Here is a 6409-nt window from a genome sequence, read left to right on the forward strand (position 1 = left end):
CCGATTGACCTATTTTATCTCAACACTATGGTCACTCGTACGATCCTGTGATTATGGTGGACTATAGATAGGATTTACGGAAATCTATCGACCAAGAGTTCTTACGGAAGAATTAGCTAAATAGTTGGCTTATCAATTTACAGAAATTGAGTCTTGGGATCACTTGTATCATTCTTGAGGGAGATCAATTACGCAAGTGCGAGAGTCTACACGTTAAAATGAATTTTAAAATAGACTTAAATAACCTCGATGAGTTGCTTATTTCGTTCTTGTTTTCCTTTCTTTTTCAGTGTAGATCACGAACTTTTAAACTGCTAATAACAAATGGCTAGTTCTACTGATAACCCAATGCCAAGTGCCACATTGGACCGTGAGTCCTGGCTTCGGATCTTCATGAATCAGATGAATCAGTCTACTCGACTGAAGAATGATGGATCAAACTTCGCGGGACCGGGAGGCGGCATTACGGAATGCGCCGCGCGACGGAAGCTCAAATATCTATTAGAGCCCATCCCGGCAAACCCAGGTCCCACGGCTAGAGCTGCTGAAATCACCAAGTTTAATGATTTCTGTATGGAAGCGGGTGCGATTAAAAACGTACTCATTTTTGCAATGGAACCCAATTTGCAGAAACGCTTCATAGCCCATGGTGCGAACAAGATTTTCACCACGCTCACAAAGGAATTTTCGAAAGCACCGAGAATCGTGACCTATGAGCATACCACTCGCTTCTTTGATGCGAGACTCCAGAAGGGCCAACCAGTTAGCCCACACATTCTCAGCATGATTGAGAATGTCGAGAAGCTGGAGACCTTTGATTGTAAGATCAGCGAGAACATTGTGATCGACCGCATGCTTCACTCACTCCACGATGGTTTTTCGCAATTTAGAGCGAATTACTATATGAATGATTTGAAGAAAAGTCCCCATGAACTGCACTCCCTTATCGTACAGACCGAGAAGGACATGAAGTTCAGTGGGAGCTTGAAACAGGATGTTCTTGTTGTGACAAACAAGGGGAAAGGTAAGGGCAAAGCTCAGGCAAACCTAACAGTAGGTAAACCGAAGTTCAAGAAGTAGGGTCCAGGTAAGAGTGGGCCTGGTGAGTCGAGCACCTCATCAGGCGCGACAAAGAGCAAGAATGAAAACATGGAATGCCATCATTGCCACAAGACTGGGCATTGGAGGCGTACATGTCCTGTTTATCATGAGGACTTAAAGGCAGGTCGTGTTAAACCTGTTGGTATGTCTTCATCTTCTTCTACTTTTATTCATATGATTGAGATTAACCATGCAAGTTACGGAACTTGGGTACTTGATACTGGTTGTGGTTCTCATCTGTGTAATCATGTGCAGGGGCTCCGAAACATCAAACCCCTCGTAAAGGGTGAGGTGGACCTGCGTGTTGGGAATGGAGCAAGAGTGGCTGCCATCTCAAAGGGGACATATGTGATCCAGCTTCCTAGCCGATTTGAGTTGTCATTATATGACTGCTATTATGTACCTAGTCTTTCGAAAAACATTATTTCAGTTTCTGCACTTGACAAACTTGGTTTTTCATTTGTAATAGAGAATAATACTTGCATTTTCTCTTTACACGATATGATTTATGGCAAGGCAGTCTCCATGAACGGAATTTATGTTTTAGATCAGACCACCGAAATATTACACGTAATGAATAAAAAGTTAAAGGTTGGTGACAAAGATCAAACGTATCTATGGCACTGCCGTATGGGACACATTAATGAGAAACGCGTAAAACAGCTCATCAAAAATGGAGCTATCTCGGCCTTTGATTTTCAATCATTTGGCACGTGTGAATCATGTCTCATCGGTAAGATGACTCGGATTTCCTTCAAAGGTGTTGGAATGCGCGCTGCTGACCTATTAGGACTCATACACACGGATGTATGTGGTCCTATGTCAATCACCGCACGAGAAGGCTATAGGTATTTTATCACTTTCACGGACGATTTAAGTAGATATGGCTATGTCTACTTAATGAAGCACAAAAGTGAATCCTTTGAGAAATTCAAGGAATACCAAAATAGGGTACAGAACCTATTGGGTAGAAAGATTAAAACACTACGTTCAGATCGTGGTGGCGAGTATCTTTCTCACGAGTTTGATCAACACCTAAAGGACTGTGGGATTGCACTACAGTTAACTCCACCTGGAACACCTCAATTGAATGGAGTGTCCGAACGGAGAAATCGAACACTACTCGATATGGTTCGATCCATGATGAGTCACACCGTGTTGCCTGACTCATTGTGGGGTTATGCTCTTCTGTCAGCTGCTCTAATACTTAACCGAAGTCCGTCTAAAGCTGTTGACAAGACTCCATATGAACTATGGAAGGGAACGGTCCCTAACTTGTCCTTTATACGGGTTTGGGGCTGCGAGGCTTATGTCAAGTGGAGACACGAGGATAAGCTCGGCCCGCGATCGGTCAAGACATACTTTATAGGTTATCCTAAAGGAACACTTGGTCATTACTTCTATTCGCCAACCGAACAACGTGTTTTTGTTGCGGCTAGTGCGACATTCTTAGAGAAGGAATTTCTCGAGAATGCAAAGAGTGATAGAACCTTCGACCTGTCGGAGATTCCAGAACCAAATACCGAGCAACCATTGGAGGAACCAATTCCTTCAATCCCGGCTGCGGTGAATATTCCTGAGGAACCTAGGAGGTCGGGAAGAGTCTCTATTCCTCCGGACAGATACATTGGTATGGTCGAGGAACATGACATAGATGACGTTCTACTCTTAACGAGTAGTGAACCCGCAACCTATAAAGGTGCCATGACTAGTTCTGACTCAAAGCTATGGCTTGAGGCCATGAAATCCGAGATGGACTCTATGTATGAGAACAACGTGTGGGATCTTGTTCACTTACCTGCTAAGGTTCGTCCCCTTCAATGCAAATGGCTTTACAAGATAAAGCATTCTGTGGAAGGTCAACAAGATATCTATAAAGCACGACTAGTTGCTAAAGGTTTCACCCAAGTGCCAGGATTGCACTACGATGAAATTTTCGCACCCGTAGTCATGCTGCGTTCCATTCGGATTATCTTAGCGATTGCCGCATTTCATGACTATGAAATTTGGCAAATGGATGTGAAAACCGCCTTCTTAAATGGTTTTTTGGAGGAAGAGTTGTACATGGTACAACCCGAAGGTTTCATCGATCCAGAACATCCTAAGAAAGTGTACAAGCTTAAGCGTTCCATTTATGGACTTAAGCAAGCATCAAGGAGTTGGAATCATCGCTTCGACCAAGTGATAAAAGAAAATGGATTTACTCGATCGGTCGAGGAACCATGTCTATATATCAAGTCGAGTGGGAGCAAGATTGTCTTCCTAATATTGTATGTCGATGACATACTCCTGATTGGGAATGACATACCTCTCTTAACTTCGGTGAAAGTATGGTTGAAAAACCATTTCCAGATGAAAGATCTGGGAGAGGCACCAAGAATTCTAGGCATCCGTATCTATCGAGATAGATCACGACGGGTGTTATCTCTCAGTCAGGAGTCTTACATAGACAAAATCCTAGAGAGATTCAGCATGACTAACTCCAAGAAGGGGTTTCTTCCTATGGCTCCAGGGGTGCATTTGAGCAAGTCTCGGGCACCAGAGACACCGGAAGAGAAAGAGCGCATGACACGGATTCCTTATGCCTCGGCTATAGGATCAATCATGTATGCCATGATATGCACACGTCCGACCGTGGCATATGCATTGAGTATGACAAGTCGATTCCAACAGCATCCAGGTGAATCACATTGGATGGCTGTCAAGAACATTCTTAAGTACCTACTGAGGACTAAAGATTGGGCATTGACTTATGGAGGCGATCAAAAGCTATGCGCAACCGGTTACGCAGATACTAGCTTCCAAACGGATCGTGATGACTCGAAATCTCAGTCTGGATTCGTTTTTACTCTTAATGGCGCTGCAGTCAGCTGGAAGAGTTCGAAACAAACTGTTACAGCAGATTCTACGACTGAGTCCGAGTACTATGCCGCGTCTGAAGCTACAAAGGAAGCGATATGGATGCGTGAATTCTTACATGGGCTATCTGTGGTGCCTAGTTCGAATGACCCAATCACCATCTATTGCGACAATAGTGGTGCCATCTTCCAAGCTAAGGAGCCAAAGTCTAGCAACAAGTCTAGACATGTACAACGGAAAGCTCATCTAATCCGGGATTACGTGGAGCGAAAGGAAGTAGTGATAGAAAAGATTGCTACAGATGATAACATAGCAGATCCTCTCACTAAACCATTACGACAAGATAAGCATGAAGGGCACGTTAATTCTATGGGAATTAAACGTGTTCCTAAGTTGTAGTACTCTTTTATGGATTAGATTCATCCTCTTTTGTACTCTATACGACATCATCGTTTTGATATTTTATATATATTTTGTTTTTCATGTGGATTTGTACGACAAGTTTTGAACACCACAAAGTGAACTGAACAAGCATTATATTTTTGGTCCTTAATTACCCACGTGAGCTGATAATTCAAGGTAATTTTTTTGTGACGTTGGTTGATGGTGGGTTCAACGAGCCATAAGTCAACAGGTTGACTGACCAATCACAGAGGCGATTTATCTGGATATCTCGTAGGACACAATTGTGACATCAACGTGGAGTCCTAAATGTTTTACAACATTAGGTGCCCGGTCGTGGATAGGACCTCCATAGTGATCCTAAGAGTCGATTCTTTTGACTATCGACTGTCTCTTGAGACTAAGGCAGATTTTGGGTGACTTTGGTTTCTTTCTCACGGTCATCCGTAACAGGGGGCCAAGTAGATTTTTTCTGGGTCATTTCATGCTGTGCTTAGATCGGAAGGAGTCGAGTTGTAGGAAATATTCAGCCTTCATCAGGTACTCGATATTTCTCAGGGCCACTCGAGGAGCTGTAACTGAAATGCATGGCCATGCTCGGATACGGATTCGTTTTATCAGTTAAGTTACTCTCTAGTCGGGGAAACCACTCTAGATACAGATCGATTGTAAAATACGACCTTTGCGGATCCAGATCTGCAAATTGTTTTACATTGAGTGGGAGAAATTTTAAATGAATATGAGAATCGGTTATCGCACATACACTTGTACGGACAAGTGGGAGTTTGTTGATTTGTGTCCTCCAGTTAGTGCGGATAACGTCATTGCACATACACTTGTACGGACAAGTGGGAGCTTGTTGGGGCTGGTGTCCTTTACAGTTAGTGCAAGGACTTATAAATCTCTAAAAGGATCAAAGGGCATACTTTTGGTATTATTATCAGCTGATCCACGTTTATCAATAACGGTTGGCTTGCTAGATAAGTTTGACGTTATTGTCATACAGATGGCGGTGATCAACTGGTCCCTAAAAGTCACACCTATAGGATACGTTTGAGAGACGTGAAGATGAAAATACAAAGTCATGTAGATGCCAAATTTGACTAACCGGTTAGTTCGAGTTATTTGACTAATAATTAGTCAAAATGTGATGTTGAGATATTTTATTTAATACGGATTAAATAAAAATGGCTAAGACGAATTAAGCGGTTAATTCGTAAAATTAAATATAAGCGATTTATATTTGATTAATGTATATTGGATAAACTAATTATACAATATTGTCTTTGTCGGACACGTATTAATGATTCAACTGATCCGTGTTATTATTAGTTGATGCTTTAATATCCGATAACCGATGACAGTTTATAATAAAACCGTATCATATACATTTAGCGCATTTCGAGTCGTACCATGAGTTAAGAATTAGAGAAAGTGGAAAGCCCACTCTCCCCATCAATAGCTCACGGCCGAACCAAGGGAACAAAAGGGAGCCCTCCTCTATTTTGTAACCTAATCATTCATTTGAGAAAATTTTAGGGTTTTGAGAAAAGTGCCTCTCAAAATTCGGATCTCACATCCAACCAAAACTCACAAAACAATCCTCTCTATATTGCAAGGCAATTAGAGGATTCCTTCTAGCACAAGGGCATTTCTCGGACAATCTTGGGTGCATCGTTTAGGAGGAGATCTACTTTGATCTCTCATTGCCAATTTGCACTAGGACCGAAGGTTAATTCTTATCTTTATCGTTTCATTATTGTTTTTCGTTTATGACAATAAATTGCATATAAAATTTGCATTATAATCCTATAAAGAAAGGGTTTTATACGGATATTACCCTACAGTTAATGACTATGTGGCTTTATTTTGATGCGGTATAAACAATGTGAATTTAGGACTTGCATTTAGATTATATGACATATTAGTTTGTAGAATCATATGCATTAGGATGTATAAATGTTAGTTGCATCATGGCATGTAGTTGCATGTTAGAAAAATTTTTTGAAACCGTCTACTTGGGAAGCTTGACAAGTGTATATAGGCC

This window comes from Silene latifolia, chromosome 11 (assembly GCF_048544455.1).
Source record: "Silene latifolia isolate original U9 population chromosome 11, ASM4854445v1, whole genome shotgun sequence".
In the NCBI taxonomy this organism is placed as follows: domain Eukaryota; kingdom Viridiplantae; phylum Streptophyta; class Magnoliopsida; order Caryophyllales; family Caryophyllaceae; genus Silene; species Silene latifolia.